The 14,156-nt window shown below is 45.3% G+C and overlaps 1 non-coding gene across 1 annotated transcript; it reads left to right on the top strand.

The window, feature by feature from the left end:
• Positions 1-14,037: 14,037 nt before the first annotated feature.
• On the top strand, positions 14,038-14,109 carry Trnae-cuc. The gene has a single exon. It is a non-coding gene; the product is annotated as a tRNA-Glu (tRNA).
• The last annotated feature ends 47 nt before the right edge of the window (positions 14,110-14,156 follow it).

Here is a 14,156-nt window from a genome sequence, read left to right as displayed (position 1 = left end):
ATAAAGGTGCGCCCTTCGGCTTTTTAGAGGGAAACGTAACAATGCTGTCAATAAGTGCGAGTGAAAGGGCGTGTAGAGAGAGAGAGAGAGAGAGAGAGCAGCTTTACAATAATAAGGAGTACAAGCTGCTCATACTTACTTGCGTCCCAATACGGTAGGGGGGAAATGACCCAAGGAACGCTGCCGACAACGGGCTCTCCTTTATAGTTGCTTCATGGCAGAGCGCAAAGCAAGAACGACGGAGAGCGAATTCAGATGAGAGCGAAGAGCAGATCGGCGAAAGCGGAGCGGTGAGAGTAAAAGCTCTCCATTAAATTAAACACATTAAATACGACTTTGTAGCTATGCAAACTTGTATAAATAAAACAGGAAATACATTTATTTAACGCCACTATTTAAAGTCTCATTCGGTTACAGTTGAATCAACGTTTGGAAACGTTTTCCCAATCCCCATTGGGAATTACATAAATCGAGTAAGTCGACGGGCAATCAAGCCAAAAATGAATTATTAATTAATAAGTGAGCGTACAGCAGCAGCTCCGTTGCGGCAAAGTCCAAACGACTTTTGTGGTGCAGTGGCAGGCAGCATCGAATATGGACTGCAAAAAAAAGCCTAATTAAAAATTAGTGCAGTTTTTAATTAAGAGAAATACGAAAATGAGACTTCATAACCAGTTGCCAAATGCGGCGCAATAAAACAAAAACAGAGATTAAATAAATAAGCAGCAAGCAAACGCACAAAAAAGCAACAACTGAGCAAAACAAAAACAAATCTGAACTGAATACCGAGGCGACACATAAAGGCAACAGCGACATGAGCAACATCCGAAGCAAAAAGCTTACAAAAATCAATTGAAAGGCGAATATATGAGTGGGGGAATATCCTGTAAAGAAATGTTCAAACAGAGAGGAGAGTTGAAGGAACTGCAAAGACTTTGCCCAGCAGCACTTTGGTCTCCGCCCCACGAATGTTCACCTCCGAAATGACTCCTCTTTCACAGCTCATCCTACCTTCTTGCTGTACCTTCTACAGGGTATTAAGCAACCACAAGAAAGAACATAACGCGTTGACAAAACGCTGTCCGCTGCCATTTATGAAACTCATGTTGACATGCGCCGGGCACAGGCTGCCGCTGCCGCTGCTGCCTGCTGCCTGCAACTTCCCCTGCAACTGCAACTGCAACGGGGCAACAATGATTGCAATATTTTCTGCCTCGGTCGCTGCCAGCAGTCGCAGCTGCCGTTTTGGACAGCAGCGACATTCTTGCCACAGGCCGCTTGCCACTTTATGGTCATGCGCTGCGCCAACCCGCTCCAAATTCTTGCCACAGGCGGTGGGCAGCGGCAGCGGCAGCAGCGGAGCGTGCCATAAATTGTCCAAATCAAATGCCAGCTCAGACTCGGACGGATTGCCGCTCGGTGGTGTGTGATTTGGGTATCGCAACCGAGTGCCCGAGTGGCCCCCTCCCCCCAATCTCCATCCCTGGGGAGGGCAAATGATTATTACAAAAGGCAATGCTCGAGAGTCCGCAGGTCCCCTCCAGCCAGAGTGCGGAGTACGAGCATGAATACCCATATGGCGACTGTCACTTTTACAGCCAGTTGAGTGTCCGAGGCTGCTGTGTGGTCGGCAACATCAAATCGCGATGCAATCGACTGATTGGGGCGCCCCCACCAAACCCCTACAAGCGAGAAGTGCACTTAAAGAAAAGTCTGGAATGAATGCGAAGATCTCCTTCAGGTATTTTTGCGAATTTCTGTCTCTTTTTCTGTAGTGTAACGAGAGACCTTTGCATCATCAGTTGATGGGAAATGCACACACTGGCCAGTGCTGTCTGTTGCTCTCTTGCCAACACAACCACAAAATAAACCCAACGGAAATGCACCTAAGCCTCACTGACAGAGGCCTCTGGCAATTTACTTTGTACTCCGAGCTGGCACAGTTGCGAGGGAGAAAGGATTTGCTGGCAGCCCCTTGGGGCTTTGATTTGTACAACAACTTGGGCCTAGAGCGGAGCTAAAGAAAGTAGATTGAAGGGATAGCAAAAAGAGATACAAAGGTGTTCTTAATCCTTCAGAAAGTCTTCAGACTTTACTTCCATTAAAATGCCATAAAATTATGACACGTTTTTGGCAGATTTCTCTACGCCAAACCTCAGAGATTTTGCTCAACATCTTGTCTGAGATTTTCTTTACCCAACGATGTGTATGGCTAAATGCTTGCTTGTAGCGAGATGATCGACAGACAAATGTTTAAGCAATGTGTAGCTCAGAACAAACATTACAAATTAAGCAAAATTACTGGCAACAAATTTGGAAATGAGCCGTCATTTGTTTAATGACAGGTCACAACGTTGCATTGTGGCAGAGCCAACAAATTGATTGACGGCTGTCGGTCGCAAATGGAAATGCCACGGCAACTGCAAGCTCTAGACTCTAGACTCTAGACTCTAGACTCTAGACTCTAGACTCGGGTGCGGATGGCGTGACAATATTGACATAGTTGCGATCACAGTGGCATCTTGTGATATGTCCGCTGGGATACGAGCGCTGAGCTGGACAGGGGGGGGGGCAACTGATGCAAAGTTTTGCCGCACTGATTTGACTTTATTGAATTGGGCAACGAACGAACGGAGCGGAGTATTGGCAATAAATCAAAAACAAGTTCAAAATTTGTGTCACCTGAGCGTCCAAAACGGTCGCCCCAATTGGTGGCGACAACGACAACGACAACGACAACAGCAACAGCAACAGCATCGATCGCCTCGTACGTGATCATTTTATTGAGCACATTTGACTATTATTAGGGAAATTTGACACACATGACGGCACTAAATACAGATTTTGCGGAGACATGGACATGTGTTCCATGCACTCGAAGTGGCTCTGCGTATTTATGGCAACATGATTTTTGTATCGCGCGAAAGCCAAAAGCAGCCGCTCGTTGCGCATACGCAGCGTTTGCCGCAATGCGACAAATTTGGTTAAATCACGCGCTTGTCCCCCACACACCCACCGGAGCAGCGAAACAATGAGCAGAGTCGTGATCGAGGAGGCTGCAGCTGTTCCGGAAAGTAATTCCTAGAACCCAAGCTACAATCCTCCACTCATATCTGTGGCCCTGCAACTCTGTGACTCTTCGACACCCACAACTGTCGTGAGGTGAAACGGCGGCCAACGGAAGTTGATTTCTTTATGGCTTAATGCTCGTTTAGACAACATTTTGGCAGCGACTAATCGAGCAAATAAAACAAGCCATATCTCTCTCCGTTTGCATAATATTAACACCAGACAGGTCTGACGCTGCAAACGAGAGAGCAACTCGGAGACAGAGTCACAGTCTGAGCCAGCGACAGCCTCAAGTTTCGTTGATTTGATTTGAGTTACGCCGATGACAATTTGGGTGTTTGTTTTGTCATTCAAATCGCCTTCTATGGGGCCATTTGCATTCGTTTGTTTTTGTTTTTCTCTGTCTTGTTTCGATTTTATGAGCGTTATAAAAATTTGCGTGATGGATACACAAAAGCGATTAGGTTTTATTTTTAATGTTTCAATTTTTGGCTTTCGTCTTTGCCTTTTGGAATTTATTTGATTACTCCCGCTCGCATCTGATGTATGCCATTTCGGGTCACAATATTTCTCCTATTTCTTTTTTGAATACAAAACAAATCACAAAACAATTCCAATATCCATCAAGACATTAAAAAGCGGTTAAGTTGGAGCTGAGGAGTGATCCGCCTTCGGTATGCAAAGTTTTGAATTGTTGTTGGAAATTGTTGATGGATTTTATGGCACTACTCTCGTTATGGCACATGGCACATGGCAGACAAAGAGTTGCAAGATTTATTAAGTGGAAATTGAGGAGCGGAAGTGTTATTGGAAAGGATTCATTGCAATGAATAAATTAGTGTGGAACTTAAGCCACTTTTCAGCTGCGACAAATTTAAAGAAAAAATACCCAAAGGCGATCGCTGGAGCGTGTCCACCCACCTGAACATCAAGATAAATCAGTCAAGCGGGAAACAATGTTTCGTCCCTGAGTAAAACTCTGCAGCGCCTCCTGTTCTGGCGCTCGCTCGGTCTATGGCCAGACAATGCCGTCTGCGAGTGAAATTAATTTTAATTGCCGGAGGTGCGTGCTTGGCAGAGAGGCCAAGCAGTCCTGTCGCAGGACAGCAGCGGACAAAGAAAGATGACACTTGAGACGGTGCAAACGGACAAAGAATGGCCAATGGACGGGACATAATTCACAAGTGCAAAGAGGCTAAGGAGAGGCGGCAAAAACTTGCTAAATAATTTAAAAACTTTTCTGCACTCGCTGCATAATTGAATTAGATTAGTGGCAAAGGGAGAGAGGAGTCAAAACAAGTGTCAAAGCGGAAACGGAAGCGGTGTCGAGAGAGAGAGAGAGAGAGGAAAAGAGTGAGCGAGAAACTGCTGATGGGTGAAAAGATTTCTATAAGAATTTGATTTAGCAAAGACCCCCAGCCGCAGCAGCAGCCCTAAAGGAGCGCGTTGTGGTGGCAGCAGCAGCAGCAGCTCCGCCTTTGGTGCTGGGGCACGCCACAAGGTTTTTCAAACTTTACTCATTTTCAAAATTACAATGTTGCCACAAGCGTGGCGCTTACCGCAGCAGCAGCAGCAGCAGCAGCAGCAGCAGCAGCAGCAGCTAGAAAAATCTAAACGTAAGCAAAGTCAATGGGAAAACTTGGCTGAAACGAAGCCTGAGCTTGGGTTGGGGGCAGCAGCCTCTTTGATGATGACAAAGAGGCAGGAGATAACAGGCAGGAATGGCAAAAGGATGCCGCACACCACACCCTTACCCCCATCCCCCCTGCAGCGTCTTGGCAGACATTTTTCTGCTGGCAAAAGTTTTGTTGGCTCAACCACTTGACGCTCGGTTACCTCAGCATCCTCTAGCCTCGCCACAGCCTTTGAATGGGAAAAATATTGCACGCATTTTCCAATGGAAAAGGGAACAGTGGCAGGCTGCCTTCCTTCTTGGATGCTGCGGATGCTGCGGTAAATCAATTTCTGCAAATGAGATTTTTCAATTATAAATCAATTTTCGATTAAAATTACTTTTACGCAGCTTCCTTTTAAGTTTGCAGCTCCCTTTTCTTCGCTTTCCTCAACCTCAGCCTTGGCTTTGTGCTCGTGTTTTTGTGTGGTGAAAACTTCCAGGGGGATCATCATCAGCCAGCGAATGGGATACATATGGGAATAATAGCGCAGAAGAGGAGCAGCTTTTCATCAATTAAAAGTCTCTGAAATGGAACCTGAATTCAGCCAAACACAATCTCAAACATTACCTAATGTTAGACCTTAAATTACTTCAAATAAATCTAGAACTCTGCGATTTGTTTTTGGGTTTCATAATTGATTTCCCGGACATGTTTTACATCGCAATCGCAGGGCCTTTGAAGCCATTTACACCTCTTGCCAAGACACTCAAGCGGCCAGTAGATTTACCAAGAGCCAGATCCAGACTATGGGCTGTTCAACTTAACAAAAATAAAGGCAAAGAAAAAACCTGCAGCACAAAAACTGAAACTAAAACTGAAAACTGAGAGGGACATTTGATCCGGGTGGAGCGATAAACCGAGCCCAAAGAATGCAGTTTGCTTTATTTTGCGGCTCTTAATTAAATTGTGAATTATGGCCATCGATTTGCCAAACGCCATAAAGGCCACAAAAATATGAGTCGCAGTCGCAGTCCAAGTCCAAGTCGTTGACGATGAGGAAAAGCCAGCAAAACTTTTGCTGCACCATAAACGTGGCAATGAGGCTGGCATCAAATTTAACGATGGCCAGCAGCAAAGGCAAAAGGCAAAAAGCAAAAAGCAAAGGCAAAAGCATCCATCAGTGGCGAGACATGGAGACCGCTGAGTGTATGAGTCGACATCGATCGATATTAAATTATAAATGAATGAATGAAGTTTTATTTTTATGACAACGCACACAGTTGGAGCCCAGCTTGGACATGGACCTGGGACTGGTACTTGGACTTGGACTTGTCGCCAAGGCTGCCAGGTAGAGACACCATTTGATGGATCTCTCTGGGATGTGATCTCTGTGTAGCTTCCGCCTGAGTTATGAGCATTGCACGAAAGATAATGATGCCCGGTTCGATTTTCATTTTCATTTTCGTTTTCATTTTGATTGCAGCAGCAATCTGCTGCAGCAGAGACACAGCCATAAATCGCAGCATGTGGCACAGGTCTAACTTCGTTTGGGCCAACATTCGTCATAAAGTTGCACAGCATTCGTGCCTCTATTTATGATCCTTTGCAATTAATAAATTTGCAACTCCAGCCGCTTGTTTATTGGCGTGATAAAAACTTGGAGCTTGGAACTTGGAACTTGGAAAAAACTTCACTTATGACTGGACCAATAATGATGGATTTGGGCCCATAAAGAAAGGGTTTGGCAGTGGCAGCACATGCCACAAAGGGTTATTCATGGCACACGTGTCAAAGGTCAGCGCTAATGGCAGTTTCCACTTCCCACATTTCCAGCTCAATCTTCATCCTTGGGGAGGCTAAACACTTGCCCGCCGATCAATCACAATTCCTGTCTTCAATCTCCCCGCTCCCTTTTTGGTTTCTGTTTCTGTTTTTTTTTTTTGTAAGTTTCCCTTTTTTGTTGGTTTCTTTTTTGGTTTTGTTTGATAAATGTCACACGCCGCGTGTCAAATGCGTTTCTCAGCATCTGCCCCAGCCCTCTCCGGGCATGGGGAAAACTGTTGTAGCATTTTCTTGGAAATTCTGTGGCGCTGCAACATTCTCCCAAGGATATGCCGTTACGGCAGCGAGTGTCCTGGCAGCCGCTTTTGGGGCCTGTCATTGTCCCAGAGCGATTTTTTGTTGCCTTCCGCCTTTTGTGTCGCCCCAGCACGTGATGCGGCGATTGAGGCTTGGCGATTGGGGAGGGGAATCAGCCGAGTCGGTGCAGATTTTATTTGACTTTTTTCTCTTTCTGTTGTTGTCTCGCCAAGCCTTTAATTTATGCAGCCCTGGGGAGGTTTTGATTTTCATGCGATTCGTGGAAGGGCACGGGAAGGGAGCTCGACAATTGCCTCTAATTGTGGTGCGGGCGTGGGGCTAGGTCTGGGCTCCCCATTCTGTAATTGAGATCAGTGAGAAAGAGAGAGTAGACTATAATCAGAAGCGCTTAAAAGATGTAAAATGGAGTCCAAAAACACAGCTAAAAACTGTATAAGCATCCCAAACGTAATGCCCAGCAAGAGCAAGTTGGTTTGACTTTTTAATGGGAAGTTTCCCCATTGAAAAACAGTCCCCAGGCAGCACACACAGGGAGGAGCCGTCTGTCACATTAGCACATCATTCATAAGGACATGTGCCAATGGTTTGCAAATATGTTTTCCAGTGCCAGTGCAAAAAACAGCCACAATGATGACGAGGCTGACGTCGAGCGCTGGCAGGGGAATATTGGCAGCGAGATTCGCTCACGGATTTGCGTTTTTCGTTTGCCAAAATGTCAATAAACACCCAACGAAGGACGAGGGACAGACTTACACAGATATTGACATTTATTTTTATATATTTTATTTGTCGCTCCCCTCAATCCCTCAATCCCTCAGTGTCGCTCTCTGCTGATGGCTCGGGTAAAACTTTTCTTATTTGGTTTCATTTCACATGTCACTGACACAATTTTATTCTCATGTTCCGACCCACACTTTTCGCTGAATTCATTGCCAACACTGACATCAATGTATAACTATTCATCCTCCCTCCTCTCCCCCCCACTAACCCCCCCCCCCCCCCCCCCTAGCAGCGGCAGTTCCCATTTTGAATCCCATTCCCATTCCATGCTGCGAGTGATTTCCATTTGACATTGATGATGTTTATTTATTTCGAATATATACAGCCAGCACATACATACATCAACTTATGGATGGATGGATGTGCGCTTGTAAGTGTGTTTTTGGTACTTGTCAGTGCCAGGTATCTGGTGGGGGATAAATGGGTATATTGGTGCCATGAAAATGAGGAGTTTCATCATCGTTTCTAGCTGTAGAAATTATATATAATAATTTAATATAAATTAATCATTATTAATGCAGCAATTGGGCATCTACGTTTAGGGCCACTATTTGATGGTTTTCTATATATATCACATATATCTTTCCCCTTTAAAGGGTATTCCATAGTCCATAGCCCACTTGCATAATTTGAGTTTTTCGCTTGCTCGATTTTTGCCCATTGTTGTTGTTGCTCTTCTTGATTATGTTTCTACTTCTTCTTTCTTCTTTCTTTTCTCTGCAATTTTTGTTGTTGCTATTTTGTTGCTGTTTGTCGAGCGTCTGTTTTGAAGTCGGTCGACATTGATGGCTCCCCCTTCCCCGTTCCCCGTTCACCATTCCCCTTCCTCTGGTTTTGGATTTCATTTTTTGCGCTTTTGGGCGCACGACAAGTTTGACTTTTATATGAAAAACGAGATTGATTACCCAAATAGAACTTGGCCAAAAATCGTACCGAATTGTGAGTGGTTTTGCATGTTTTTGTTGGAGCGAAACGAGTCCCCCCTCCTAGTCCTAGTCCTCCTGCTGCTTTGTGGTGCTCTTGTGAAAATATTTAAATACGAAATTGCAACCAATCAAACAATTTTCCAATCAAAAAGCTTCGTTCGATGTTGGCCAATTTTGAGACGGACTTGTGCCAAATTTTAAGTTGCATAATTCAACAAAGGGCGGCAGTTGCCCCCCACTCCGCCACTCGCCCACTCCCCTCTGGCAGCCTGACAACCGGACTCCAGCCTCGCTTTTACCTGTGCAGATAGGCATCGCTGGGGAGATGGAGCACCCAGGACCTTCATCGAGGAGCCCGGCTACGCAATTACCATGAACAACAACGAGGATGGTGTGGAGGGGGGAGTGGGCAGGGGGTATGCACAGGGTCTACGGCCCAGCAAAGTCGTAAATATTCCAAATGTCATTTTGAAATCCTAATTTACGCTTCGTCGATCTAAAATGCACATTTGCACCCAGGCTCGGGCTCTGGCTCGGGCTCGGACTCTGGCAAAGTCCAACGCACAAAAACGAACGCACTGCAATTTGGTAGCCCCCAACTACCCCTTTGCCCACCCCCTACCCACTAACCACTGTGCAATCCTTACGGGAGAGCAGCGTCGGTGCTCATCCTCGTCAGGCATTGGCATGCCTCATCATCAGTGCGGAGTTTCGTTTTTGCAGCGCCATTTTGTATCGAAACATGCAATCAAAATTTTCAAATTTTCTCTCTCTCTCTCTTACACAGAGCAGCTGCATGTGTGCACTGCCCAAACACACACACACACACACACACAGAGCAGCACACACACACAGATACACACATGGAATGAATTACAATCAGCACACAATTCAACGAAAAATGCCGTCCAATTTCTAAAATGTGCGCCAGCCGCCAGCCGCCAGCCACCCACAGACAGCCCTCGCCCACGCCCTATTGCAGTGCCTGCACCTCACTCTTTCCCCTGCAACAGTTTGGTGCATACCCCATGGGGCGCGTTAGACAAAATTAGTGCATTTTCGGGGGGGAGGAGAGCAAGCAATCCTTTGGTTCGGGGGCTCGGATCGGATCGTATCGGACGGCACAGGACGAACCAAAAACAATATGTTTTCCAAACGGCATTTCCATTTATGTTGCATGTTGTGCACACATTTCCGCAAGTGCATTGCACCCCCACCACCACCACCACCCCACCCCACCCCCCTTACCATTTCAGCCACATATTTGCGCTCCTTTTTGGGACTGCAACAGAGTTTGGGGTTTCTGTTGGGGGTTTTTGTTGCGTACCAACAGCGGGGGCTGAGTGCATTGTCTATTCCCTTTTTGTGTGTGTGGCGCCCAGATTGGAACGTTTGCCGTTGTAGCCTGTAACCAGAGATAGAGCCGGTGCCGGAGCCCGTGCTATCGGGCTGCTCCAATTGATGCGAACAATCGAATGGTTAATCGGAAGTTTTTACAAGCCAAAGTAAGTCCGATCTGGGACTTGGACTGGGACTCAAATGTACACGAATACACTGCAGATTGAGCAGCGCAAATGTTTGGCTTTAACAACAAAATGTGGCACAAAATGATGAGCGATATTTCCACGAACAGACTGAGGAAGGGCTCTCCGGTTGGTGTGTGTAGAACCTTCAGTTTTGGAGCTGTCTCTGCTGGGGGGTCGTTGAACTGCTTCGAAAGTTCTTCGCAGTTCATAAAATGGGAAAAACTTACGAGGTGTTTGGCCATGTGTCATATTCCAATGGTGCCCCAAACACCCGATCCGAGAGTATCTCTTTGCCACTTGGAATTGTTGCATTTTAATGGGCGCCGAGACAATAAAGTTCGAATTCCTTTTCATCAGTTGGCTTCAGTAATAATCAACAGCAGTTAAATCAAAAATACATTTAACAAATATTGAATTTCAATGTAAATAAATTAAATGTTAAACAACAAAAAAACACTCTCGAAATTAGGGTTTCAAACTAAAGGAAAAACAACACAAATTTCGCCCGAAATCATAAAAAGCCAAACACAAATTTTGATGGCTGAGAAGATTGACTGATTGACTGACTGACTGACTGACTGACTGACTGACTGACTGATTGCCTGACTGTTCTGACCAGTCCAAGTTCCACTGATGAATTAATTGAGTATAAAATGTTTCTGTTTTGGTTGGGGCAATATCATAAAAATTATACACCAAATGCGCTCCCAACGCTGAGCTTCAGTATTCAAAGCATCCAAGTATTTTGGGAGAAATGTTGTTTTGGTTTCCTGGAATGGCCATAAGAAGTTTTTTATGCTAATGAAGCCGCGGGGTCGCCGCACTAAATCATGCTAATGGTAAAGGGAGAAGGAGGAGGAGTCTCTTGTCTGCTGCTTAAATTGATTAATTTAATGCAGTAGCTGACAAACAAAAAACTCACTCATTGGATGAACATATTTTCGCTTAATTTGATTTCCGCTTTTGCCGGTCCATAACATAACCCCACGGTCCGGCACTTGTTCGTTCCGCTTTTGCCCCTCGAGTGGCGCAATTTTGTACAGCCAGAAAGGGTTGCAAAAAGTACCCCTGCCCTTACCCTTTTCCCTCTTTATATTTTTTGCGAATGTCACCAAAAATTTTGCTGCCGGGGGTTGGCTCGACAGTTAGCAGGCCGCCGCCAGTTATTGATCTGAATGAGGCATTGTCAATCTTGTCTGACGTGCCACAGGGGCCACACAAGATTAATATTACTCCATATTCGTCTCGCGAAAGGGTTTCGCTTCTGCTCTCATCCCGAGTGGCCTCTAAAAAGCGAATTTCCGTGTCATCTGTCAGTGGATTTGATGCGCCTTCTCAGCGCTACAGGAGAGGCGCTCTCTCTCGCGATTCGTGTCGCCTGTCGCCTGTCGCCTGTCGCCTGAGGACTGCCACTTGTATTTTTTAAGGCACTTTTGGCACACTTTGGTTCTGCTTTTAACTCATATTTGGCAGCTGTTTGTTAAGAAAGATACTCCAAAAATTGCCATTTCATGGGCGAGAAATGCAAGCGGAAATAGCTGTAGGAAATGCAAGAGAAAAATCAAAAATGAAATCAGAATATAATTTGCAATTTGTACTTCAAAGGGCTGTACTGAAATGACTTCTCTTTAAGTAAATATCCATGACATTTTGTGACAGGAAAACCCAAATATGTTTCATGTTCAATATTACTTTTGTTATTCCTGCCACAGCGACTGGTACTAGTATTTATTTGTGTACTCAAGTAATTCAGTTTTGCCGTTCAATTGACTGCCTTTCGGGGGTGCTGTTGTGCGTTCCCTCGTCTTTCAGGCAAGATGCATAAATTGTTGGGCCCCCACTTGAGGAGGACTCTGCGCTGTCTCTCATTAGTCTCCAGTTGTTTGGACTCAGCACATTTGTAACAATATTTGGGAACTAATTTTAGATGCAGCGCGACGCAGGCGAATTGACAGCACGCATATTTCAGGGCAGATTTTTGACGTGCGCCCGTGATTTGTCATTGACATCATTATGGACCGCGGGCGCGCATCTCCCTCGCAGACAAACGGGCTGCAACACTTCAGAGGAGGCGTCGCAACGGATCGGATCGGATCGGAGTCTGGTACTTCATCTGTGCCGCTTGGGTACACAAAAAGATGGAACTACATTTGGTATAGAGGGGTGGAACAGCCCGGAGAGAATACTCCGATCGGTCGGTGGCTGTGGCAGTTGGTTCGTCATGCGCCATGCGTCGCCACATTTTCTAATTGATTTTCAAATGTTTCAGTTTGTATAAATAATTGCGTTTTTGACATTCCCTCCAGCCATTCCATATTTCGGGGGATCAGACTGGGGAGCTGGGGCTGGGGCTGGGCCCCGCCGAGACTTAACTTAATTGCGCATCGGCTGCAGTCCCCGATGCATCGAGAAGCTTATCCATAGAACTCGATATTACAATAATTTAATTTATGTTTGCTATTTATTATTTTCTAAATTGTTTTGGAACGTGCCGCCGCCACGGGGCTCCATCTGTGCTCTGCCTCGCGGGCTCCAATAAATTTCGTCAGCTAATGATGGATCCTATTTTGGGAGCGTAGAAGCTTCCGACATTGCCACAGCCACGGCCGCAGTGTGTGATCCACGTTAATGTTCCGCCCCCACCCCCGAAAATATTACCCGACTAATCCTTTCTCTCCCCAGGAGCCAATGTTGCGTGGCAGCAGCCAAGGCACTGCCTGGGTTAATTTCGGCCATTCTTAATTGCCTTATGATGGGTTATAAACGCTCGAGGATATGTGGAAATAAATAATTAGTGCGGGAACCAGGGATTACCTTTAATAGAAAGTATTTATTTGCAGTTATTTATAGCCTGTTGCGTGACCCTGGGCGCAGGCGGATGGAATCTATACGTTAAATATTAGTCAGACGACTTGTTTAAATTAAGAAAAACAATTGTAAAATATATTGCAATATTGCTAAAGATGATACCCAAGACAGAGAGGTAAGTTCATTTTTAAGTCAATTTTCAAAGCCAAATTCTTTCTATTTTAGTTTTCAATGCTTGAATGTTTTTCCCGTATATTTAAGGAAACAAATTAGCAGCCATTCGCTTAGGGATTGATACATTTCCAGTCACATCCAGTTCGAGAAATTATTGTTATTAAAATTCCCGCCTCAACTTAACCTACCCTTAGCTTTGATCTAGCTGCAGAGCAACACCTTTGTTAAGGTGTCGAAGGTATACATATTGGGTAGGTAAATCCCTGGCAAACAGCCATATCCACCAACCTGATGCTCATATTTAAACATTTGCTCACCTTCAGCGAGAACGTGATAAACCTCAGAGAGGGGGAGAGGAGTATCCCATTGCAACGCATCGATTTCATTCCGGGGATGATTTCCATCCCAAAAGTAGAAGATGGCGCATTACGGTGAGAGGAGCCAGCCTGGAGTCGCACAGTTTGTTGACCCAGACAGTAGTCGATGGGTGTGGGGGGAGAAGGTTCAATTGCCACCAGCGACACTTTACACCACGCTTCCTTGTTTACATGCCGCCTCGATTCGTTGCAGGCTGCACAGTGTGAGAGAGAGAGACACAGCCATAGAAGGAGAAAGAGAAAGTGAAATCACTTGAAATGGATTCGAAATGGGAATGAAGAGCCAACAGATGCGCTGGGAAGATGCATTCCGGAGGGTGGGAATGAAAATGGGAAGATGTTTTCATAAATGCATTCAAGTAGAAGTCATTTTTTTGCAGTTACTTTGATTTGTGGCCAACGTCTGGCAATGGAAAAGAGAGGTGGTGAGAGAAGTAAACGGAAGAGTGACTTATAAGAATTTACTTGAGATGGAAAGGTAGAAAAAAGTCTCTGCCGCTGCGCAGTCGCTCGTTTTGCGCGCTGTCTTCGCACACAAATGCAAAAATGCCTCCCTCCAAGTCCCTCCCTGCAACAAATTAAACGCACAGAAAACCATAATTTTAGTTTCTAAAAATAGCTACTAAGCATATGTAGGCAGTTATACATGCGTTCCCACATCTCCCATATTGTCTAGTGGTTAGGATACCCGGCTCTCACCCGGGAGGCCCGGGTTCAATTCCCGGTATGGGAAACTTGTTAAAAGTTTTTTTTTTATTTTTTTTGCCACTGTTTTAATTT

The sequence above is a fragment of the Drosophila guanche genome, unplaced genomic scaffold, assembly GCF_900245975.1.
Source record: "Drosophila guanche unplaced genomic scaffold, DGUA_6, whole genome shotgun sequence".
NCBI lineage: Eukaryota > Metazoa > Arthropoda > Insecta > Diptera > Drosophilidae > Drosophila > Drosophila guanche.
The sequence above is the reverse complement of the archived record's forward strand: the minus strand, read 5'-3'. Positions and strand labels throughout refer to the sequence as shown.